Source organism: Diorhabda sublineata, chromosome 3 (genome assembly GCF_026230105.1).
Source record: "Diorhabda sublineata isolate icDioSubl1.1 chromosome 3, icDioSubl1.1, whole genome shotgun sequence".
NCBI lineage: Eukaryota > Metazoa > Arthropoda > Insecta > Coleoptera > Chrysomelidae > Diorhabda > Diorhabda sublineata.
In genome coordinates this window covers 35618271-35645655 of record NC_079476.1, presented here as the reverse complement: position 1 = coordinate 35645655, position 27385 = coordinate 35618271, and the positions used below count along the sequence as shown (strand labels likewise).

Here is a 27385-nt window from a genome sequence, read left to right as displayed (position 1 = left end):
GCTTACATGCATCGATTTTCTTGGGTAATCTACCTTGAATTTCTTGCTCAATTTCCTGCTTCCTGTGTAATTTACCTCTTTTGAATGATATAGGTAGATGCACACAAGTTTACTTTCTTTGTTAACCTAATACCTTTTCTAAATTATCACTTCTTTAAAATCAAAATATATATAGTAGAAATTATAGAAACTATTATCAGATATATTCTTTATCAACGTCAACAATTTCTGTACTTTGTTATTATGCTGGCGGCATAATCAATTTGCTTATAGTACATAAAGCTTTTAATGCAAAATTATTCAACAATGAATTTTTACGAGGCTGTTACGTACTGGAAACAAATAATCTACACATAAACATGTTACTTTACGAGTGCCTATAAAAAAATTACAATTGGATAGACGTATCATTTTCCACTGTTTTGACAATTTATTTTTTTATACTTTCAAATTTTTACAGATAATTCCGAAACACAAACACATTGTTTTCATTGAAACTTAGTAGAATAATCTAATAGTATGTATAATCAGGTATTTTGTCATAGACTAGCTCAAAAATAAAAATTGAATCGGATTGAATGTATGTTTCAAAGGATGTGTCCAGTATTACATTCTCAATCATTAAGGTTTTCACTTAATTGATAAAAAAAAACAAATTATGATGTTTTTTCTGTCGCATGAATTTAGAAAAACCTTGTATAAAGATATAATTCAAAAATGTCCATGAACTGTATTTTATTTTCAAAAATTTTCTATATATCAGCTAAGGTTTACCTTTAGTGATGAAATGATGAAGTGGGCTGAATTATACCTTAGGATTTTCATTCTTGTGTGTTAATCTGGTCTCTGGGTAGTTTTTTTTTTGTTGGCAGCGACTAGAATACCTCATTGACTAGTGAGTAATCTAGTGTAACAATTACAGATTTTATTTGTATAGTACTAGAATTACATCAAATCAAAAACCATTGAATGTGATTTTGAAAATTGTACCTTACCACGACATATATATTTTTTTACATATAGAAAGTACTTGGCCTAACACGTCTTCATTGTTAGAAAATATTTGGCCATCGAGCCATTGTTTTGAGTCTAGGAACAGAAAATAATCCGAAAGGAATAAATTTGGCAAATAAGCTGCATAAGGTAGCAATTCGAACTTTATTTCCTTAATTTTGGCTATTGCAATAACGGATGTATAAGTTGGTGCATTGCCTTGATGAAACAACACTTTCTTCTTAGCCAAATACTGCCGTTTTTGCTTGATTTCTTCACTTAAACATTGCAATAAGTTTGCATAATAATCGCCGTTGATAGTTTTTCCTTTTTCAAGATATTCAATGAAAATTATAACAGGCGAATCTCAAAAAACCGATGCAATGACCTTACCTGGAACAGTTTTTGTCTTCTTTAGAGCCGATTCTCCCTTTTCAGTTCGGCTTTATTTTTGTGAAACATTGCCAAACACTCGATGAAAACATATTCACGACGCTTTTTTGTTCCATTGTGACCAAACGCGGCACCCATTTCGCACACAGTTTTCTCATATCCAGTTATTATACAATCTACCGCACTTTTTGAATTACCTAGAATATCCGCTGCACTTCTAGTCGATGATCATCAAGTACCTCTTGGATTTTTTGCAACATTTCTGGAGTCGTCACCTCATTTGGTCGACTACTGTGATGCTGGTCTTCGCATGTCCTACAGCTTCATTTAAACTCTGCTAGCCAATATTTTACTATTGATAACGAAGGAGGAGTCTCACCCAGAGTAGACTCTAGTTTAGCTTTTATGTTAGTTGGGCTAACATACATTTTGCATCTATGCCATTCATTCATTAACTTGATTTCACACAATATCACAACGATTTTGAGTAAAATAAATCAATTATTATAAATTATCCGAATGGGGTTTACAGTTAGTTAGTTTTTTGCTATTTTCAGAATTTTAAAAGAATATATCGTAAACTACTTATCAATAGTAAATCAAAAACTGAGTAACTAGGCATTTTCCTGATTCCTTGATTATTTGAAATTATTAGTATTTTCCATTAATTACCCAGCTTAAGCACTATTTATATTACTTGATTTTTTCATAATATCTTTTGTGAATTTCAGACGTATTTACTTTGAGTGAGTACCAAATAAAATTATTTGATTTCATTTAAATTAATCCGTATAATCTTCCAAGTATGAAAACAGTGTTGTTAACGGTTAACCCTTCGAGAAATTGTGGGTTTAACCTGTAGAAATTTTGGATGCTTGCCAAAACTTCTCTGGCGCCCTTTTGAACAATCTTCGACTCCAAGCTAGTCGAATATGAGTATTTCTAACAATAAATATTCACGAATTTCTTGGTATATTATAGCAAATATGTTTACGTGCTGTGTGAAAGAAATTAGTTTTACTTATGAAAATTCGGGTATTTTTTAGAAATATATAGGAATTAATATGGCGTCAATAGGCATTAGAAAATTTCAATCAACATAAAGTGACAATAGATCTCAATCGACTTCTATTGATGTGAATCGAATATATCTGACAAAAGTAAACGCCAATACATCCAAATATATAAGAATTGATGTAATTCGACTTCAATTGGCGTCAATAGACATTAGAATTTCTCCGCCATTTACTTTTTATTCTTCACTCATTCACTACTTCAATAGTGAATTTATTAATTTTTTAACACATGTGTGTAGGCTGCTTAGGGAAAACGTGTTTATAGTTGAAAGGGAAAGTGGAGGCTTTCGTAGGACTGTATTTAAAAGCATGCGCGAATGAGGCTTAATAATATTTAGAAAGTTATAATAGGGGCAAGATGTGATTGATTGATGATGGAGATGTGAAGTGATTTGATGGAAATATGAACATGTAAATTATTGCCTGGCGATGAAGGTCTGGTTGTCGAAGCTATAAAGTGCGGAGGCCGTCCTCTCCATCGAGCCCTTTACAAATTGTTTAACGCTTGCTTAGACAAAGGAATATCCCAATGGGACCAAACAATAACATTGGATATTCATAAAAGGGGTGATATCATGAACTAACCTAACCAACTACCAATTCATAAGTTTGTTCTCACTTATGTAAAGTTATTTATTTGTATTAGCACGAATGATTTAAATTCTAAATTAGATCTTTATCAGCGCTTAGAACAAGATGGACTCTGAGCCGGGTATCGTACAAACGATCATTTGCAAGTAATCAAAACGCTCATAGACAAAAGCTTAGAATGTAGAACAAACTCTTCATTCTACACCTTTGGCGAACTGTAGAATAGACTACAGGTATACTGCAATCATAAAACCGATATGCAACAACGCAAAACCATGTGTGAGACTTCATAAAAGCACCACCGACTTTAATATAGAAAGAGAAGTACGACAAGGTGGCATCATATCACAAAAACTGTTAATTTGTCTGCTAGAATGTATGTCTCAGACTCACCGACGACATTATAGTAATAGCAGGCCGTGTCGACGATGTCAGAAGTATACTTGATGATTTAATTAATGCCTCATAATAATAGAGCTGAACAGAGATAGAGATAAATCAAAAATAGAATGCATGACAAAACTTGTGTTTTGTGACACACCAGCAAATTCTAGTGGCACTAAATCCGCATTGGAAGAGACAATCAGAATATAAATATAGGTTGAACATGGACCGCCTTTAGCAAGCATAATCATGTCATCAGAAACGAAATTCCTGTTTGTTAGAGAAAGGTGTTCGAACCGTTACGTATATACTCTAACCTTAATAAAACCTACCTTAAACAAAATCCAGCAGCGAAGAAAGGAACGATGCTGCGTTTATCTCTGAGAGACAGAGTTACAAATATTTCATTAGACTAGAATACAGGCTTAACGGATGTGGTAGTAAGAATAACTAACTTGAAACGGAACTGGGTGGGCCATGTGACCAAAAGAACAGACAATTGGTGGACCAACAGAATTATTGAGACCTTTAGAAGTAGAGGACGTCCTCCAACATGCTGATCTGACGATATTAAGAGAATGGTTCCCATTTGGATGACAGTTGCTAGTGCCTGTGCTCAGTGGTAATGATTACGGAAGACTTATGTTCAACAATGGACGCGACTAGCTCTTTGATGATGATGATGACCGAATAACTGGGATTGTATATTTAATATAAATAATGTAATCAAGACTAATGACTAAGTACATAAAAAGAAGATGGCTCTTGTACCTTTATTGAAATAAAACCCGCTAGTTGAAACTAGGGTCGACACTAAATATTTTGTGATTAAATAACTCAGTTATTTTGGATGAACTAGTGCGTCGTTCTTTCAGGTGAACAGATGTTCAACATAGATTGATTATCTTGGTTATGAGTTCTCTATTTTTCTTTATTCTTTAATGTTAAATCATTTAAAGACCCTTCTGGTTGTCAAAAATAAAAAAAATTGTCCAAAAACCCAAAATCGAAGTGACCATTTTCTACCCACGTCAAACTGAATCTTTGACATCCTTTTTTACACATTTGCCAATCTCAACCCAATACTTGAAATATGAACAAAATTTACGGATCTTATATTTAATATTTAAGTAGTTGAATTGACAATTCGATTGAAGACGTGAAAATAATAATGATATTTGATTTCCTCAATAAGTAAAATTTATAGAATGTTTCATTCGATTATTATAATTGATATTCAACTCATTTTCGTATTTCTCGTTTCTCCGTCAAACATTTCCATAATTTTCCATGCTATCTTCTCACTTAGGGGTTTTAACTTGATTAACATTGAACTGGGTAACTGGATTATGACGTGCTCAACTCTCTTGTTGTTGCTAATCTGTGTACTTGTCCAATAACCGTTTTAACTCGATAAACTTGTAGTTTTTTTATTGTATTGTATTTTATTGAAATGTCAATAAATATTTCATTTTTAAAAAATATAACTTGAAACGTGGAAACCTAAAACATCTATATCGGACGAAAAACGATATTTTTATTTATTTTCTTTCCAATAAAGTGGAACTGTGAGAATAAAAGCTAACAAGGGTATATGGTTTCCAGTCAGAAACGGAAATTGTATTATTTGCAGCAAAAAAAGATTGAATTAAATAAAAGTACAAAATTATAAATAATTATTTACGTCTGCTCTCTAGGAATTTATTTGCAGTATTTTTTGATTTTAAGAAAGAATGTGATTCTGTTAAACATGCTTTATTATGGGAAAAATTATGGGATTATTGAGTGAATGCGAAAATTATAAGGATACTAAAACTTATTTAAGATCAAAATTAAAACAACTAATGATGTTCTGCAAGAAGCCTATTTTTAAAATCATGGTGCTAAAGGAGTAGATTTGTATACCAACGAAAATATTAATATGCTAATGTACACCGGTGGTATGGTCTTATTTGCAGAAAAGCCAAGATTTCAAAGTCCTGCTATGAAAAATTTAAACTAGAAGTGAATTCCAGCAAAACTAAAATCGTGGTTTTCCATAGGAATGCCAATATGGGACGACAGCCAAAATTTGGTTATAAATAAGCTGCTATTGAGTTCTCGAATATTTGGGAAGCATCTTCACATTCAATGGAATATTTCTAAACAACCTGGACCTGCGCTAATAAAAAGCGAGATTATCCCAAGAATCAGCTCTCATTTTACGAGTTCTCAGCGGGTATATCATCTCTCAACTCAATAAAGACCCTGTATAATAGTATAACAAAAAATTCGAAAAAACAAATACGAAAATTATAGATTGTGTCATTCGAAGCGAAATCGATCTCTATAAAATAAGCTACTTAATAAAACAGACCTTAGAGTTCCTTCTAAGGATAAAGAATCAAAACCCCAAAAGATACCTGCACTTATAGAGCACTTCATTTGATCCAATTGAAGGACACTTCTGCCAGAATACAAATGAAACAAACATTTATCTACAGGGAAAGAAACGTTTGTATTCAAATATTCCACAATAATTTTAAATTGCTACATATTTTCAATACAATTAATACCGAGTTAAAGTGAATAAATGTTCTCCAAGCAATTTTCCCCAAGCTATGAGTTTTGGGAAAAAAACTTTTTTTATAGAAGCAATCATTGTCAATTTAATCGTTTCAAGAAAACTGAAGACTATTAACTGAATTTATCTAGCATTTCCAAAAAATTTTACCACTCGTAGTAGTAAGGAAAAAGCCAATAGTAGATTTTTGACGCATGGACTCTGCATAACTAGTTTTCATAAAGCTGTATGATTACGATATGTGTTGTTTATGCTGTCTAGGATAATTTTATAATACAAAAATATATAATCCACTGGAAAATTTGTGTAAATAAACCCTCATGTAACAACATTAAATATAAACTGTATCGCATAGAGAGAATTGAAGTTGAAACTAGTTATTGTATCTCTTTTAGCAACAAAATTGATTCTTAAAGCATATTTCTACAGTTATTGTGTTCGAAAATGAAAACATCATTTCATGATATCCCCATTAACATATTTACGACAAGCGAGAATTGGAGATCATAAAATGGTCCTTCGAAGGTCATATAGTTGAGTAGAAATTGATTCCGTTTATTGGTGCATTTGGAAACACTCCAGTTTCTATACAACAAGCAAATTAGAGTATTAGATGGATTAATATTGAATGATACCAAAAAATTTAAGAATTACTTAGACGTTTGATTCGCTGAAATAATTGATAAGAAAAGATCGCATGCATTCAAGAATCCCAAAAAAATTTAAATAAAATATATTGGGCTCGACAAAAGCTAGATTTCATTCCACATTTTTGATCGATGACCTTTTTCTACTTTTCTGATAAAAACATAAGTCACTGTAAAACTTTTTGTACGAAAAACTGAACAAATTAGAATGGGACGCATATTGGATGCACAACAACTTCGCAACCAAACTCTCTCAATTTTGTGACTCACTAAAAATATGTGCAGTCTAACGTTAACATTTTTTCTTGAAAATTTGTCTCAAAACCTCAGTTTTTGACAGTAGGCAGTAGAATTACTATTTGGCCAAATTCGCTCAGCTTATAATAAGCAATAGCCCCAAACACTATGAATATCCTTCCTTCTCGTCGATACGAACTTCATAATTATTTGCGAAACTTCTACATGTTTCAAGCCCGAACTCTTTCGAACATTATTATCATACGTCTTTCACTTATCATTACTCGTAATAATTTGTTCCAAAAATTACTCGGTTTCGTTTTGTACCAGCAGGGATTCGCAAATGGATCTCAAACATCGATTTTCTCTAGGTTTGATGAGTTCTGGTCTTCTTTTATTTCTATTATATACTCATTTCCTACGTTTCTCGCTTTACTATTTGTGTTTAGAGCTATTTTCACTCTTTTTATTATATCCGCATGTTTTTCTCTCATTTCTTCATCTTCTTCTTCTTCATTGTCATCAACTACCTGTATAATTTTCATATCTTCTCGTTCTATTGCTTCAATTCTGTTCTCTTGCTCGTTTCAATTCGGTTTTCTTTTTTATATTTTCTAATTCTACTTATTTGCTATTAAATTCTAGTTTTCCATGACGATTTCAAGCATGTGTCCTTCGTACTTTTCCTATAGAATTTTTCCAATTTTCTCCATTACTCATTTCTCTGGCGGTCTCTTCTTCTCCTATTTCAAGCTGCTGTCATTGTGTAATCTTCGTTTTTACTATATCTTTATGCTGATTAATTACTGGTGTATTATTTGAACAACTTATAATTTTTTATAAATGTTGCGATGAACGTCAATAAGCCGTTTTATTCATCAGAAGCTTCCTTCATAATTTTAGTAGATTCTCTAGCGAGTAAATGAATACGTGAATCCCCCACGTACTTTTTCATCGTGTTAAAGAAATTAATTAATAAAGTTCTGGAAGTTTCTTCCTAAAACACAGTGTATAGGCAACGACTGAATTACGCGATGTGCATTCGAATTAAATTTTAAATTTAATGAGATCATTTAAGTGGATTAAAATCCTCTGTTTGAAATTTGAAGACAAGGATTTCCAAGTAATGAAAAATGTTAATGTTAACTAAACAACACGGAATAGCACTCAGAATTTTAAAACATTCAATAAATAAACTAAACGTTTCAAATATATTATTAGATTATTTAAGGAATCCTGTTTTAAAATGTCATGTTTAACTTACGTTTGACCAGAATGTGACAAACGAATGGTATGACCGTATGTATAATGGGATTATTCCCTACCCATATTGCTCTTATTCAATATTATTCTCCTGTCTGGAATTGAATACACGAAAATTTGTTCTTCCAAACCTTCTCGGCGTTTGATAAATATTTTTTGAAAACCCTTCTCCGGTTATTGTCCTCGGAAACTCTTTGGGATTTCTATAGGACCATTGTCAACAATAATTTGTTTGACTTTCAATTGTTGGCCATTCTAGCAAAAACGAAGAAAATTCAGCGCTCGTTGGCCTTTTTTGTTTGATAGTTAGTTGGAATTGTATTTCTAAAAAGTGAAATGTAAAATATTAATTAGCTAATTTTCTCATAACAATATTTTAGATATTCAAATTGTGAACGTCAGCAAAAAATCTGGGCTCCTTCATATGAGGGCTGATCCCTTTGCTTTATTATGATCACGTTGTAACTTATTATGAATAGACCCACACTATGGAGTGACAAATCCGAATCGTCTATACAGTAAAAGACCGAATTCCATGTCTGATCATCCAAATGGTTTATGTCGAGCCACGCATGGTGATTAAATACCGTTCAAAGAAGTTGACACCAATCTCAAAATGAAATTTATAGATACATTAGGGGAATTTGCAGTATCATATTATATATTACAAAAGTAGTATCGTAAGTTTGAATGTGATAAACCTCTACCACTGAACTCTTGGAACAGGAAAATGCACCCAGTAACAGATCTGCAATTGCAACAATAGATCATTCCCAAGATACGAACCCCAGCGATATTGGTTAATATTAATAAAACTTGAAGAGTACTTGCATGGTGAACTATTTCCTTCAGACTCATATGTGTGATAGTTGAATTGAGAATCAAAATGATATACAAGAAACATGATTTCAGGTATTTACTGGTTATAATCGTTCCTCTGTCAATTTCTGATGGCGAGCTATGCTATCTCTATGTAATACTATATCTCTTGAAACACTGTTTTCCAAATTCAGAAAAATTTGTTTCACATCAAGATAATATAGCACCTATCACCAGTATCCACAAACTTCTATCTTTTTTATAATCCTGTTACTTTTATTGCCCCATTCCTTATCCTCCAGCTGTCCCTTTTGTTTCTACCATGTTATATTCTTTGAAATTTTTTTTAATATACATTTTTCTTTTCTACGGAAATAATTACTCCCATGGCTCCCCTCACATTTTCTTTTGTTCTTCGTTTTAATCTGGATATTCTAGGATAATCTATGTTTTATATCAACTCGCATAGTCCTTATCTTCGACCCGTATGGAAAAAATGACTTGACCAATGCTCCTTTCATATGGATTTTTATTCCTTTTCGATAGTTGCTGTAAATTTGAGGCTTTTTTCGAATGTTTATATTGACTTGGCGGGATGGTGCATGTTAAATTTATATGTTTAAGCTTCGTAAATCAAAGATTTTAATTCCAGATCCTTTATATTCGTACTCAACTAACTCAAAAACTTGACCAAATAGATATTATGTGATTTCAGTATAACTTGAGTTATTACCGCATTATTCGTTGTCTGATTTTGTTTTTATGTTTTTTTTTTGAAAAGAAATGATTTTTTTAGTTTATATCAAAATCCACAAAAGGGATAAGGACTTATTAACATCGTTCTCTTGAAGTACCAAATTTCAAGCCGCAGCTGTCAAATAGAGTTTCGGAAAGCTCCAATAAATGCCAAAAACATCTGTGTTTAAGCATTTTCTATACAGAAAAAACCGTTGAAGCTAAGGCTTGGCCTGAGAAGTGTAGTGTAATGTGGAGTGTAATGTTGGCTGTACAAGCACCTATGATGCTTGACAAGGACGTCCATAAGAGGTTACACCAAAAAGCACATTAGAAAATAAAGTAGAGCTAGCAAAGGGCGATTACCCCCCACCCACAAGCCAACTTTACCGCTATGAAAAAAAATTAATAAAAATCAAAGTATCCTGTCAAAGCGCAAGCTGATTTGCGTTGAGGGAAGCATCTATCAGCTTGTGATTGTAGTTCGTGTAATGTTAAATAGTTTTTATAGATACAAAGAGTGAAATAAAATAATGACAGTAAAGAGATTTCCAGAAAAAAACTAACTCTCGAAATACAAAAATGAGACTTTCATCTAATTTTCCTCGTCAAACTTAAAAACGTTCAAAGTGAGACCTTTATAGAAATGGAACGTATTAATCGCTCGTGTTTTTTCCAGTAATTCCAATATTTCAATTGATTTAAATCAACTGACACATTTTCATATAAGATTTCAATAAACAAATTACGAAAACATTTAACTTGTGAGCTATAACTCACTGTAAGAGATATACCTTTTTTCATAATTCTTTGCTGTTGATCCCCACATGTATGTCTAGACTCGCTCCTCCTATAGATATCACCAGATATCACCAAAGTTTCTTTCCGCATGGGCCTCACAATGCAACAAAAACCACAAAGCAATAATCAATCATAGCGCTGTTTTTATCAACTGGGAAAATGAGAAGGTGATGATTATAGATTAAACGTGAATTAGCCTAAATTGGAATCAAAGCAATCATTTCAGTGAACTGGATTTGCTGTAAGACTCTAAAACGAGCAAAAACAGAACAATAGTATTGCAAAGTTATGGACTCTATATTTTGGCATACATTCTGCAAATTGATTATAACTATTTGAAATGTGGAAAAACAAATTCTCTTGTACCAACACAATGTACTACGTCAAGTAGATAAACACGATGGTCACCGACAACACTCTCCAGATCTGAACCCTAGCAACTGCTTGCTGTTTTCGAAACTAAAAAAAAACTCATAGGAAAGATACAATCCAATATGCAAGTCGCTGTTAGAACGAAAATCTCTTTTGATAACAAAGAAAAATGACAAACACACAAAGGTTTGAAAAGTATTGGACCGACTATAAGAAGAAACTATCTAGATAAATATAACAGAATTTGACTCACCTTTTTGTTAATATACAGAGGACTTTTCATTCGAATTAGCTACTGAATATTTATGAATATTTTTTCTAATTTTTAGTACAAATTTTGTTAGTACAATCTGTAGGTGTAAGTAGAGCAGATTCGGAGATATTTCTTTCAATTTACCATCATATATTTCACTATATTCAATCCCAATGAATGTTTGACATGTGATAACTGGAAGCTAGTCTAAAATATGGATACTGAAAAATTGAAACAGAAATGTCTGCCTACTCATATTTCGTTCTTGATTTTATGGACTCGGTGAGACTAGCAATTACCCAAAAATCGAAACTATATGAAAATCCATTTCAGACCCGAATCATACAGGTGGCTATAGGATTTCTCTTCGTCTGAAATTAGGTCATTTATATGCTCGCAAGCCCTGTTGAAAAATTGTCTTTGCGGAAAATAAAAATGCGGTTTTCTGTAAAAAGAAAAAGGTGGAGCAGCTATTTGTACCCAATTATCTACCAACAAACTGAAATAAAACGTTTCTAAAATACAATGATACAATCACAAAACTGGTCGTGGCTTTATTGATAATGTTTATACCGTGAAATTGGTTGTCCAACTCTAGGCTCTAGAAAAGTCGCAGTGAGATTTTTTGAAGATTGTTGTGAAATTAGATACATTCATTAGACGAATTAAATGTTTCAAAAGCATATGTTTATAACGTGAACGTAAATTTACCTGTAATAATTATAGGCTAGACATTCTAATGTTTCCATGATAGAAATTATTAGACTTGCATCAATTCAATATCTAATCCAATTGTCAGATTTACTTAACACAGAAACTAATCACTCTTGTTCATTGGACAGCAGACATCATAAAGTATTCAGAGAAACGGTGTCACTCGATACCGAGTAGATTTTAGGTAAAATGAACATAATATGAACATTAGGGGTGAGTGAAGGCAAACTACTTATACCTCTTCGAAAAATAAAATATTTGGTATATCTACTTTGTTAATGGCATTAAACAAAAACTTTGAAAATACTACACAAGCTAAACAAAAAGTCGTATGGCCCACTAGCTTGGGAAGTTGAAGGAAACCTCAATTAATCAAAACAAGTAATTGAAAATTATTGTCAAGGAAATTTGGAAAACATCATAATATTTGTCATTACCATATGTACAAGAACTTTCCCCACAACTATCGAATTAGTTCGATGAATATTATATTAGTAAGAATCATAAAGGACATAATACGTTATCGAAAACTTCCTCTAAACTAAAATCTAAAGCAACTCAAAACAAAAAAAGTTATACAGGGTGACTCACGGGAGGAGCCCACCAAACTCTAGGAGTGTATTAAACACATGAAAATAATGTAAAAAAACTCATATGCGATTTTCCTTTGTTTTCTTTCAAGTTATAGCATATTAACAAATTATCACATAAAAATTTTCTTAATCATAGCGTTGTTCTTTGATTCATTTCTTTCTTCTTTAATGTGGGCTGCAGTATTCTCAATTCGTCTAATTAGTATATCCCGTGTGTCCAATTTTATTTTATACACTTCATTTCTCATCCAGCCCCATAAACAAAAATCTAGTGGTGTGAGTTCTGGAGATCTTGCAGGACAATTAGTGGGACCTCCAACGCTTTGGAAAACGTTCCAAATGTTGCTTGACCTGACGAGCGACATGTACAGGAGCTCCATCATGCTGATAGTACATATGCATTATAATATTTACAGGAACATCCTCTAATAGGCTTTGTAATTCATTTTGTAAAAATGGTAGTTGTCTCCTGTGAGACGATTCTCCAAAATGAAAGGGCCAATTAAATAACTGTCAACCATACCACACCACACGTTTACAGAAAACCGATGTTGATAAATGCTTTCGACTGTTGCGTGGGGATTTTCGTCCGACCATACACGATAGTTACAAGTATTATTAATGCCATCAATGGTAAATGTAGCTTCATCCGTAAAGAGTATACTCGATACAACACGATGATTATTATTTATCCACCGACAAAACTCCATAAGGTTAGCGTAATACTCTGGTTGTAGGTGCTGTACTTTCTGTACGTGATAAGGATATAAGACTTGTTCGTGGAGTGCCTTTATCACCCTTTTTTGTTGAATTCCCCAATTGAGTGGCAATTCTCCGTGAGCTAGTAGTTGCATCTTCTTCTACTAGATGCAGAATATTTTTTACTTCAACCAAACCTTGTCGAGTAGCGCGTTCAGATGATAGATTAGCACTGGGAAGCTTACCAATCTCGCCCAATTTGTTAAAAACTCTAATAAATACGTTTTTATCAGGATATCTTCGGTGTGGAAAAAGTTGACGATATTCTTCAGCAGCAGCTGTAGCATTTCCATTACAGAAACCATAAACAAACACCATATTTGGATATTCTGAATTTGAATAAGTAGCTTTTTACAACACTAGGGATCACATAAATTCGAAATTAAACGTTCAGTTACTGTTCACTGTATACTGACAGTTCGTCAAAACGTCAGAGTTATCAAATGCCTTTGAGCCTCGAACATGGCATACTTTGATAATGTTAAAATTCAGATATAAGTGGAAAACTAGATGAACATTTTTAATTACTCCATAATTGGAGAACAAATAAAATCGGATAAGAACATATGGGTTTTGTCACATTATTTTCACGTGTATAATACACTTCTAGGGTTTGGTGCGCTCCTCCCGACTCACCCTGTATATCAAATACCTTGTAATGCTTGTGACGCTGTTTTTATGGGACAAATATCTCAGTATTTATGAAATAGATTGAAAGGTCATCAATGCGATAAAAAAAATCACATCAACAAACCATGAGATATCAAAAAAACATACATTGAATTATAAAAATTTCTGAAACGGATCAAATACAAGAGAGAGATTATTTTTAGACAAATATATTTGATAGCTACATATTTTGTGAAAGGTAATTTTGATTTTATGTTGTTATTGATTAATATAATTATGCAACTCGCCAATGTCAAATCATATTTCAATAAAGAACGAATTAAATTGAAATATCAATAGTTTTATCTATTTTTTCAAACTAATTTTCTATCAAAATCAAGACGATTATTCAAGTGAAAACTAATAAATATAAGTAAAATGTCAATGAAGATTCATTTCTTGCATTTCTAGAAGAAGTAAACAGCCGGATGAATTCTGTAGGTAACAGAAACAAAAATATTGGTCGACTAAAATAAAATGAGTTGTGTTCAATTATCATTTATTAATTAGACTGAAATTTTCTTCCCTGTGTTTAAATATTTATGTTTAAAACCAGACGAATACGAATTTTTACATAACTTATACCTAAATGAACAATAATTTCAACTTCCAACTGGAGCACTGAAATCATTAATCAGGCGCGCGCATCCCAATTAAAATATTTGTTTGACAAAACCACTGAGGTTTGTTTCCATTTATATAATTAAAATACAAAAACTTTTAGTATAATTAATAAAAAAGCGTATGAATTTTGAGATTCAATCAAAATAGATAGTTTGGATTTGGAGCAATCGATTTGTTACTTTGTTATCTTCTGTAGTATTCGCACTGAAAACTTGTCTTAACATTCTTTGATCGTTGCAGCGGTAGGAGTTTCTCTGCCCTGTGCAGTTTTTGAAGAATATGGTATTGACTTCCATTCGAACTGTAAATTCACATACAATGTCGATTTCGTTCTTTAAAAATTCTAGTAGTCATAAGGTTGTTTCGTTGTCATGCCACGCGATCTCGACGACGGATATTTAGTAAAACTTTTTTTGAGGATTATCCGGTGAATTTTCATCATAATTTTACCGATCGCTTAAGTTGTCAGATTTGCCGAAATGGATTTTCTTATCTCTAGAAGCAGTTGTAGCTTTCTACTTTTTGCAATACATGCGGTATCCTCGAAAACTATCTCTTTTAATCAATCTATTTCCCGATTGAAATCTTGAAAATAATTTTACTGCATAAGTTTCGCGAAAATACCCCAAATCGATTTCATAACTTCATCCTTATAATCGGTGCCTTAAGGGGGCTTCTACGTCTACCAAACTAATCATATTGAAATTAAAATTTATTGACTGTTATTCCACTTGTATTTATCCTTAAAAATCTTGATCGATCATTTGATTTTTTTAAACAGCCAATTAGCATACGACGATGATCACAGTAGTGCCTGGCTCAACAAAGAAAACACAATATCAAATTTTTTATATGTAATCTACCGCACTTTTTGAATTGTCTACTATATCTGCTAGTTCGCGCACTTTCTGTTGACGATCATCCAGTACCACTTTGTGGATTTTCCTCAACATTGCTGGAGTCGTCACCTTATTTAGTCGAACAAGGCTATGCTGGTGTTCGAAGGTAATATGGCCTCGTTTAAACTCGGCTATCTAATATTTTACTGTTGATAACGGTGTCTCACCCAGAGTGAATTTTTGCGTTTCCAGCATGTTCAGAGACGTAAAAAATCCAATTGCTTAGATAATTTCTAAATTTGAGGTGATCTATTGCGATTTTCTTCTTCTTCATCGTACGTTAAACGTCTAAACGTCTAAACATTCTGTCCACGTGGTCTCTCCAATTCCTTCGCTGATTTCTCGCCCATCTTGTTCAAACCTATACAGTAGCCTTTGTAAGTTATCTAATGATCACTGCGTCATCAACATAACATACTATTTTTATTTCTTTGTTTTCCCTCCGGTATCCTCTTCCAGCTTGCTTTACCTCGTTCATAATCTCATCCATTACGATGCTGAACAAGATCTCCTTGTCTGATACTGGCCGTTACAGTTATTCTACTGCTCACTTTATTTTCCTTTTTAATTTATGTGTAATTATCGGCGTTCAGGTCCTCAATTACTTTTATTATTTTTGGGTGAATCTTCCTTCTCTTCAGTAGAGTTGTTACATTCCTTAATCGCACCCTATCACATGCTTGGGTGAGATCGATGAAGCACATATAGGCTGTCTTATTGAACTCTATAGCTTTTTCCTTAATTTGGAAGATCACAAAAATGGCATCTATAGCAGACCTGTTCTTTCTTAATCCCTGCTGTTCCTCAGATATACCAGATGATATCATTTCTTCGGCTAAAAATTTTAAGCTGAAAGTTTTTGTACTGCACTCATCAAGCTAATACCTTGATCATTTTGTAGATCGTTCTTTTCGCCTTTTTGTAAATTGGGATCAAAATACTTTCCTGCTATTTTGATGGTATACTCTTGGTGTCAAATATTTTATTGAAAATAGTCCTTAGTTCTTCGTGTAACGTGGTACCTCTATACTTGATCATCTCTTTTGATATTTCGTCAATACCTTGAGCTTTTCTTTTTTATCCAATTTAGTTTTTCAGTTTTGATAGCGATTTTAAGACGTTTTATGACTTTTTGAGAAACTAATTTTATAACGAATTCTATAATTATCTTCCACATATCTACAGCTTGAAATCGAATATTCTTTAAGGATAGTGAACTGGGATTACAAGTCACTATAATTAAAATCAAACGATTAACGGCAGTGGAATTGTCCCTATCCAAATGGGATAATAGGGAGATTGTTAATATTGTTTAAAAACAATGAAGTTCGGATAAGCTTAACAGTTGACCTAGTTTCAAGGTTGGTAAGTATACGACAGTTATTGATTGACATGCTGAACGTATCTGTTGATTTGGTATCAAACAATTAGTTAACTGAAACGGAATTAACTTTTCAGGGCGGTTACTCAATCAAAATTGCGGAAGAAAAACGCAGAATCTCGGGTGTAGTTTGGGAAGAGCAATTATCGAAACTGGTTTTATTCGGAGAAGCTGGAGACGAATTCAACTAATATGTATTTGTTCATTCACAATAAAGATAGGCTATCATATTGTAGAAATTTATAAATTGATAGTATTGATTCAAATGATAAAATTGATACTTCACACTTTCAGTCTATTAGTTCGAGCCTTAAATGTTGCTTCATCGAAATGCTTCATAATAATAAACGTATTCAATAAAATAACTCGAAACTTGTATCACCTGATATTTGAATATTATAATCTTCTCCATTGAATAATGGTTTGGAAATATTTGATATTTTCATCAGGCAAACCCTTATCTTTTTCAATGAAAATCCTCTTCATCGACGTAAATTTACGAGGATGGTCCCAAAAGTACGTGGCCCCATAATAAAAACACAAAAAGTTTGGAAAAAAATATATTCATTTTTCAACGTAATCCCCTTTTAGCTCCATACACTTTTCCCAGCGATGTTCAATAAGTTCTATATCCATTTCTGCGGACATTGTTGGAAAATCTTTGATCACCGAGTCATTTTTATAAGTCTAGGAACAGAAAATAATCCGAGGGAGTTACGTCTGGTGAAGTGGGTGCATGATGTAGCATCAAACTTTAATTTATTGATTTTGACCATTGAAATAACCGATATGTCAGCTGGAGTATTGTCTTAATGAAACAACACTTGCTCCTTAGCCAAATACGGCCGTTTTAGCTTGATTTCTTCGCTCAAACATTCGCATCATACTCGCCGTTGATAGTTTTTCCTTTTTCAAGATAGTCAATGAAAATTATTACAGGCGCGTCCCAAAAAATCGTCGTCATGATCTTGCCATTTTTGGAGCCTGTTCTCTCTTTTAGATCCATTGTTTTAATTGCTCTTTTGCTTCGGGTGTGAAATGATGAACCCACGTTTCATTTATGGTAGTGAAACGGCGCAAAAATTTGGGTTTATTCTTGTGAAACATTGCCAAGCACTCGTTGGAAACATCATCACGACGCACACATCTGGAGCACCACTTTCTAATGTCCATATTTTCGTTTATTTACGATGTACCGCACTTTTTGAAATGCCTTTTTTGTCTACTAGATTGTCCATTTTCGGTCGACGATCATCCAGTACCACTTTGTGAATTTTCTTTCTTTCGAATGAGCAGTCTCACCTAGACCTCAGCTTTTATGTTGATTGGGCTAAGGCCATTCAAAGAAAAGTATTGTATCACATAAAGATGGCCATTTTGTGCATGTTTGCCAAACAAATACTAAACAACGTAGCGTCTTCTAACTTGAAACATAAGCTGTATAGATTGTTAACTTTCTAATACAGTGGTATTTTTTCAGCAATAACCGCCATCTCTTGGTCAGACCAGGTACTACTGGAACCATCCTCGTATAATTCAAAATATATTTTTGAAAGAATAATTCAGCGTACTTTTCGAGATAAAATAAAAGATCATACTGTATCATATTGAAAAACGTTTGTAATAACATTTAAAAAATGACTAAAATGATTTGTTATCCTGTTTAATAAATATTGAAACACACAATTCCTCAATTAAAAAGGTCAGATATTTTTAAATTAAATTTACCAGATGTAAGCAGCGGTGTAAAGAGCGGGCTGGTGCTGCTTACGCCGTACTTATTAGTTATATCTCTGGCTTAGGCCATTTTAAGTTGTTAACTTCAAACTTGTTAATAAAAATTGCAGCACTATACTTTTTCTAAGATCATCTGTCATTATTTGATTCAAATAATGATATAGGTATTACACAAACACTAGCAAAAGAAGATGGATACATTTTGATGTTTTGTACAGTCCCTCGTAGTAAATAGAAATTCAAATTTTATTACTGTAAATTCCTCATACCAATATATAATCGCAAAAAGAAATATTTAAGGACCAATTACAGAATTCTCATCTCTAAATAACATTTGAAAAATATATTTTCACTGATGGGGCAATATTAACAACTAATGGGGTTGTATTGTCTCAAAACTAAGATTTTCAGAAAGTAAATAATTGTTGTATGGTCGAATAATAGGTTCCTTTTCCGCGTTGATTGTTTAAACAGTTTTTTTTTTGAATGGAATTGAATAACCTTCCTCTTAATGTGAGCCGCATATATATTTTCAATTAAATGCTACGTCAGCCCTGTGACTATGATTACCTTCTCAGCTGATCTATGTTTTAGAGGCTACCCTGACACCAAATTTCACTTTTAAATGTAAACAAAGTCGGGCGAACGGCTGAAAATAGAGACACGATTCTTTCGAATTATGAGCTCCCCTAACCTCACATCGCTCGATTTTTATTTTTGGGGGGAGTGAAAAATGAAGTTCATAACACAAGATCCATGAATCGAGGACTACAATTTGCGATAACAATAGAAGTAAGTCAAGAAATCAGCTTCAGTGAACTTAGTCGAGTAGCAAAACATGATAACGAAGTTGAAAAACTATTTGACAAAAATTGCATGTAATAATTATATAATTTTCCAAATTTATCTCTCCTTTTATTTCTAATATTATTCCAACAATTGATATCACACGAGTGCGAACTAACAGATGAGTGATTTTCCACTTTCACTACGGTGAATATATTGTTAGCTTTAACAATGTTTCGTATATCATCATTTTCATATTCATATAAAGAAAATTGTTTTTATTGCTATATAAATATAGATAAAGCAAGGGTCGAGTGTTAATTAAACATTATTTTTGACTTGGAAAAACAAATGAAAACCCGAGGAACAGTTTCGTAAATATTATACTCAAACTCCACGAATCCACAAAATGATTTCTCTGTTTTCAAAAGTGGACAAGCCTCCAAACCTAGCTATCGTCAAATAAATGTGGATATACAATATGATTCATGAAAGATTACAACTATAAGGTGGATGCAGCGATGCAAATGAATTTTTTGATATTTTCAAATATAATTCATATTTTTTCGTTCGCTATGTCACAGTACATGGAGCTTAGATAGACCATTTTCTCCCAAAGATATAAATACAGTCGAATCAATGGACTTCATCCGAGAAAAAGCGAAAATCATTTTTTGTTACAGATTGTTGTAGATTCCAAAGATGTAACCTTCATTGATTATGTCGGAAAAGAAGGAACTGGTCAATTTCATGAAGATTTGTTGACAAGCATTTGTTGATGAAAACATTTTTTTTGCATCAAAATATGCCCTAGCATTTATACGCTACTGTTGCAGAAAACTAGTGGAAATATCTTATTATTCACTACATTCACCTGATCTTGCACCCTTCGATTACTATCTATTCCAAAACTTGGCACAAGTTTCCAAAATTTATGTTTCATATTGTTTGATAAATTGTAAATTCGCTGAACTAAGTGTGAAATTGATCAAGAAGAAAGTACAATAATGAAAATATGCTGAAAATTTTTCTTCATTGATTTAATAGATGTATTTTATTTCTAGTTCTTCAAATAAATCCTCTTCTTGTTTCTTATTTCAAACAATGAGTTGATGTGTTAATAAATGTTTTGAACATTATTAATATGGCTAATAATTCTATTTTATAAAAGAATTCCAACCCATTAACATCAATTTTTTATATAATAGGTTTACAAATAATTAAAGATGCTTTTTATTTTTATTTAAATGGGTTATAAATCTTACGATAGCTATAAGATGGTAGCAAGAAACTATTACCATCTCTTGGTAAATACTAAAGCTTGTTTTACATGAACATGAAACTACCAGTATCAAAGAGTCCAAAACTCTAGTTATTTTTTGAGCAAACTGTTACTGGAGATGAAAAATGGGTGCTTGAAGGCTACAATAGTTGAAAAATAGTAAAAAAAGTAAATTCGATGTAAAGTCTGGCTTTCATTCGAAAATAACATTTTGTGTTGAAAGGAATTTTTTATTGTGAACCCACTAAGTGTACAGTGAACAACAGAGAGGTTAGACCGAGCTTTGAAAGAAAAAAAAATTCATAACACACTACCGCAAACTACCAGCATCTTGAAAACCACGCCACGCCAACATATTCTCCAGATGTTATCCCATGTGATTACCATTTGCTTCATTCCTTACCAAAACGTCTTGGTCGAATTTTTTGAATAGGGATAACAATAATTTCATAATAAAAGGATTGAGATGCTTCCTACTCTTTTTAATTTTTCTAAATTAGTTTAAAAACGTATTGGACAACGACATTTATTATCAGTAGACCCGATATTGTCAAAATTCGAAGTGGATTCTGAAGATTTTGTCTTTTCGCCAGTATAAACGGAAACTATTGATTCATAATGCAAATTTTCTGGAAATGTAGATTTAACAGACGATTTGCGAGCTGAAATATCGCTATAAATTGAAAAATACCCAAGGAATTCTTAGTTTATAAAAGGATTGATTCTCCAAAAAAACAAATACTAGAAAAATAATTGAAATAACAAGTTAAATATATTTACTAATTTCAAATTTCAAGATACCGTGAACTCTTGTCATTTTAAAATCTAGTTAATTTACTTGCAGCAACTTCACACAAGAGAATTTCATGTCTGCTTCCAGCACGGTCAGTTTTTCAACAGGGGCTCATAAGCATATATTGACCTAATTTCAGGAGAAAGGAGAATCCTGTAGCCACCTGTATGAGTTCCAACTGGGATGAATTTTCATCCAGCTTCGATTTTTCAGTAATTGCCAGTCAAATCATAAATTCAACGGGAACTATATTAAAATCGGATAGCATTTTTGTCGGAAATTATGTACTGGCGGAGGTAGTTAAAATCAAGTTCATGAATAATTGAAAAGATTACAAGGTCAAAAGGTCCGAAATATACTCGAAATATTGATGCTGGAAGATGAACGCGGCGATGAAATAAGAAAGTATGAGTTATAGGTGAAATGTTTTATAAAGATCGAAATTTGAAATCTTTTCAATTTGTGTTTTCCCGAATATATCTAAAATATATATTATACTGTTATAACTAATATTTAATACAAGAAATTGCACTCGTCTTTTTTCATATAGACATATATATAATACTAAAAAAACGTACTTACCTATCATAATATCAAAATAACGTAAAAGTAAACCAAAAACTGCCGATAATGACTGATAACTTTTTTTTACGTTCATATCAATTAGTTTAAACAAAAGTTTACACAAAATTAGGCCGACTCATACTCGCATCGTATCCAATACGGCACTGAGTCCAGAAAATTCACAGATACTATTTTTAGTCCTAAAAGTGTTTATAGATTAAACATAAATATAATGTTTACATTTTCGGGAATAGAATTATTGCACGGAATTTTTTTAAGCGAGATTTTCCGTTTTCACATTTTTTTTCTTTCGGTGTGATTGGTGTTAGACTGTTGCTGCGAAGCTGTTGAATGTTTTTGGGAAAACGTGGGGGAACAACATGTTGAGCTTCCAACTTGTCTGGCAGTATTGAGAATTAGGGCGGCTCGACGCAGGCGTCGTTCGAATGTAGGGCCTACCAAGGGCGGCGATAAAGGATCCTAGAGTCGGCCCTATCGATTGTTAAAATAGCATATCTCATTATTATACCACGTATATGAATTTTATGTGGTAAAAAATTATAAAGTAATTGTTGGTGACAAATTACATCATGAAAAAAAGACATAAGAAATCCAAGAATTATTTCTAGTGTCAAATATTATTATATTCATGGATAATAAACTTTCACAAAAAGTACTAAATATCGTATTCTAACAAGAAACATGACTGATAGATCATCGACTAAAAGTATTATACGAGGGTGGTCCAATAAGAAAGAGAAATTCCGAAAAATGGCGAATTATTTGTCTATCTAGTATCATTTTGTTATCAGAGTGGAAATACGAACATCAGCTATATTTAGAGATATTATTTCTAAAATAGAATATTTAGATTTTCATGAATATTTGGTTTCTGGAAGGTCTTTATTAACTCGTGACCCATATCCATGAGCTTTACCAATAAGGAAATTTTCTGATGGAATCTCTTTCTTTTTCCCTCGCAGCATCAATATTTGCCGAAAGGTTATTCAAATTAAAGTACAGCACATGCATAGCAATTTTTTTTGTTACCAAGTTGTAGCAAAGAAAATCCAGAAAATGGCGATATATTTCTCAACCTAGATAGATAGATAGATACTTACGATTTTCATGGATATTCGGCTTCTGGGGGTATTTTTTAAGACTATTGGACTTCATGTCCTTTGATAGCCTTTTTCCAATAAGGAATTTTCCTTATGGAACCTCTTTGTTTGTCCCTTGCAGTCCAGCACAAGTTCGCAAATGCGACAGCAACTTTTTTTGTTACCAAGTTGTAGTAAACAAAAAATCCGGAAAATGGCGATTTATTTCTCAACCTAGTCTAATTTTGCTTCGTTCCTTACCAAAACGTCTTGGTCGAATTGGGGATTACAATAAAAGGATTAAGATGCTACCTACTTTTTTTGATTTTTCTAAGTTAGTTTGAAAATATATTGGAAAAAGACGTTTATTATCACTATACCCAATATTGTCAAAATTCGAATGTATGTAAAGTGGATTCTGAAGATTTTGTCTAAAATTTGGCTTCTGGAAAGTCTTTTTTAAAACTACAAGACTTCATTTTCATAGATAGCGCTTTTCCAATAAAAAAATTTTCTTATGGAACCTCTTTGTTTGTCCCTTGCAGTCCAACACATATTCACAAATGAAACAGCAACTTTTTTTGTTACCAAGCTGTAGTATAGAAAAATTTCGGAAAATGGCGATTTATTTCTCAATCTAGTCTAATTTTAGTTTGATTGTTGGAATATGAGTGTGTCATCAGAGTGGAATCGCTCCTTTTTTTCCTCAATTTGGCGTCGAACCGGTTCAATAATTCTGTATAGCACCGCCCTTCTCCAGCTAGCCGATAAATATCACACCTTGTGATTTCCAGAAAACGGTGGCAATCGCATTCCACTGTTTCGAATATTCGTTTGTCTTTATTATGTGCCAGTGGATTCATGTTTCGTCAACTGTCACGACACCACGGAGAAACTTCTTCGTATTGCTCTTAGACAATCTCAAATTCTGCTTTGAAGTGGTCCCAAAATGGCGCCGACAACTATAGATTATTTGAAAAATAGAATAGTAATATTTATCAATAATTTGAATTGTTTTACTTCTTATTTCCTACCAGATATCGTTTAGCTAGTCATTCAAGAAACAACAAATCCTTAACAACATTTATAATTATTTCTAATATCAAAATTATAATGAGATAATTTAACCAAATGCAACTAGAAAATATATGATCGGTATACATGTGGAAAGTAGTCTATTAATTTCTTAATAATTTGAGAAAAATTTAAAATAAAAATTTGTCTTTAACTTTCGAAATCTGGCTCTCGTTTATTTTGTGTAACACATTATTTTATCATTTAAATCATTCTTCAACATTTTAGATACAACTGCATGCCATTTTATGAATTATGACGTTCTTCTATTCTAAAAAGCCGCATCTGTTCGGTCCATCCCGGAGCCACATCTCTTTAATACTAAATACATTTTGTTTAATAACTTCAAGATTTTAATAACTTATTTGCATAGTGCTCCAAATTCCCCCGACCTTTCATAACTCTGCACCGTTCAATGTTGGAACTTAATGCCCTTTAGGTATCATATTAACTGATTATCTTAGTAAAGATTTAAACTGTTTTGGTAAAAAAACGTTTTCCTTACTTTTTTACCCCCTTCATATCATTTAATGATTCTTACCGCGACACTGATTATACCTGAGGAAAAATTAATTGTGTCCGGAAATAATTCAGAAAGCGAAGCACCTATTCATATATTCTTTCATTCGCCGCTTTTCTTATTCATTTCATTTTCGTTAGCATTAGATCTTGCGTTATATGATGTACTAAAAGAGCACTGAAGTAACGTTTAATCTTTTTTTGTCAAGTCCTGAATATAGGAAAGCAAAAGAATCGAAAAAAAGCTAAATATACTATAAAGGGTGTTACGGGACTTGATGCAAAAAATTCGTTATCACGTAATATACTCACTCCTAACCCCGGAACATCCTGTATACAGAGATGTGAAATGCTCTTTGTCAAAATTTCAAATTGCCGACACCATAATTTTAAATGTCTGGGTTAGAAATTAAATTATAGTTTAATAAGTTATATGAATACAGTTTTCATGAATCCACCCAAATGTCTCAGTTATATAAGCTGCAAAAATTGTGTATTGTTTCTCAACATAGAATAAAAACTACTATTACTTTTAACTGATAGAAATATAGATAATCAATTATATTATAATAGAGATTGCTTTTTTTCACCCTTTTTTGTGAAACAGGACGAGTATCGCATATTCTTGTAGACAAAACTATTTTAATCAGGAAACTGTATTGAATTCTTCTTGATGGCGGCCAAGTTTGGACAGAAATTAGATTAAGTTAAATTTGAGGTTAAAAAGTCCCGAAAATTCCAAAAGCCATCTTTATAATTGCATGGAATAGAAAGACAATGAAATCGAAATAGTATAATATTATAAAGATTTCGTAAAGATCTTAGCAACACGGAAGCTAAGAAAATCAAAGTAAATTTGACTGATGACAAACCTTCTACGAAGTGAGTTTTTTTGGAAACATTGCAGAATATCCATTGCCGCCATTGATGTATCTACAAGTTTTGCTACCTCGTGAAACTTAACAATTGCACCTGCAGGTTTTTATTTGAAACAGTCATTTGTGAAACACCTCATATCCATCTTTAGCCAGAATTGAGCTAGATTTATTAAATTGTTGGTGACGGCTAGACAAATCCAGCATTTAAATTTTTTTGTTTATTGGAGTTTCATGACTCCAGTAAACATGTAGGCGAAGTTGTAGTGAGAAAATAACCAGAAACTGGTGTACCATACCGACCAAAAATCAGTGCGTACCCGCAAAAAAGTATGACTTTAACAAAGATTCAAAATGGTTACAACAAATCCCAAATTTTTAGGAGCATCCACAAATTTTCATATCCAGCTCCTCAATCCTCCTCCACTGGTTTGAAAGGTAAACTGAGGGTGCCCTATAATTACAAGGTCGAGGCGACTAGCTTTCTAGTTAGCTCAAGACCAGTAGTGAGTGTCTTACTGTCAAGAGTGTTCTTGATGCTTTCCATTTCCTCGGTGAAATTCCAAGGCAGAGTGAGGCCTTGGAATCAACCGAAAAAAAGCAGTGATTCGTTGGAGTAGGCAGATTGAGACCACGGAATCGGATCACTACTTATCAATTAACGAATAACCACGCTATATCTACCACCACCCTTCTCTTGATAACGACTCCAAAGTGGGAGCCGAAACGTCGAAATTCCAGCTTGGTTCAGTCCATAAATCTAGTTTTTTTATTTATATATATTTTCAAAAAAATGAGAGTTAAATAATGATTAAATTAAATTATACTAATAATCTAAACTGAGACATTTTCTATTACTTATTGTATCGTGTAACCCTCACATAAAAAAACTGTACAACAAACTAAATTTTCATGGTCATCGGAGCTGTGGGGCCAAAAAACGATTATTCATCTAATCGACAATTAATGTATCAGTTTAGATTATTAGTATAATTTAAGGTAATCATTTTTGTTGCTCTCATTTTTTTGAGAAAGCTGCAGCGGTTATGCACCAGCCACCCCTGGAACGACACAGAAAAAAATGTTTATATACTTTTTATGCCAATCAAATATTAAAAAAGATAGTCGGCTGAACGGTTGACTTTGCTATCGCCGTCAGCAAATTATATCAAATTCGATGTCAGCAAACAATAGCGTATTGCAAATCTTGTTGAGATAATCATTAATTCCGTTGAAAATTTTTAGCTTTGTTAGTATAATGATCTAGTTGTAGATCTTTCCAGAATTATCCAGAATTGAAATTTCGCCTAACTTCCTGGTATTTGCTATAATTAATAATTCCCTCATTTACAAATATATGGGGTAAACCTGGCAACCATTTTTAGAAGAAACGTTTATTAAAGTAATTGGTTTCAACTTTAAATTGAATTTACATTACTAAATGGAAAAATTCTTCCAAAATGTAATTAAAACAACTGTGATGAACAATTCAAATCAAGCACCAGTTTTTTATTCTGTGTCTTATCTAATCTTACAAATATTGTGATTTTTTAAACATGTAAACAGAATGTAAAGTTTCCCGTCGAAGTGGTATTCGACCCCAATTAAAATACAGGGTTACTCTAAACGATGGACCCATTTTTAAAAATTCGTATTTATTAAAGTACTAAAGTACTAAATACTACATGAATAATTTTTATACCAATAAAAAGGGGAAATTTCAAAGTTTTTTTTAATGTATTACAAGAGTAGGCAGGCGGTGATGGTTCCAGAAGCGGCCGCTAGAGTTCTCGCGGCAATAGGCCGCCATTCTCTGTCACTGCCAGTTGTGAGCGAGATGGCGACTGTAGAGCACAAGGTGCTCTGTGTTATTGAGTGAGTCGCAAATT

The 27385-nt window shown here is 32.6% G+C and overlaps 1 protein-coding gene across 1 annotated transcript in view; it reads right to left on the bottom strand.

The window, feature by feature from the left end:
- The window catches only part of LOC130441345 (uncharacterized), a 143505-nt gene extending 121175 nt beyond the window's left edge, over positions 1-22330 (bottom strand). Inside the window, exon 1 of the mRNA XM_056774972.1 lies at positions 21947-22330. The gene's annotated coding sequence lies outside the window, so the exon portion shown is untranslated. The remainder of the gene's footprint in view (positions 1-21946) is intronic.
- Positions 22331-27385: the final 5055 nt, after the last annotated feature.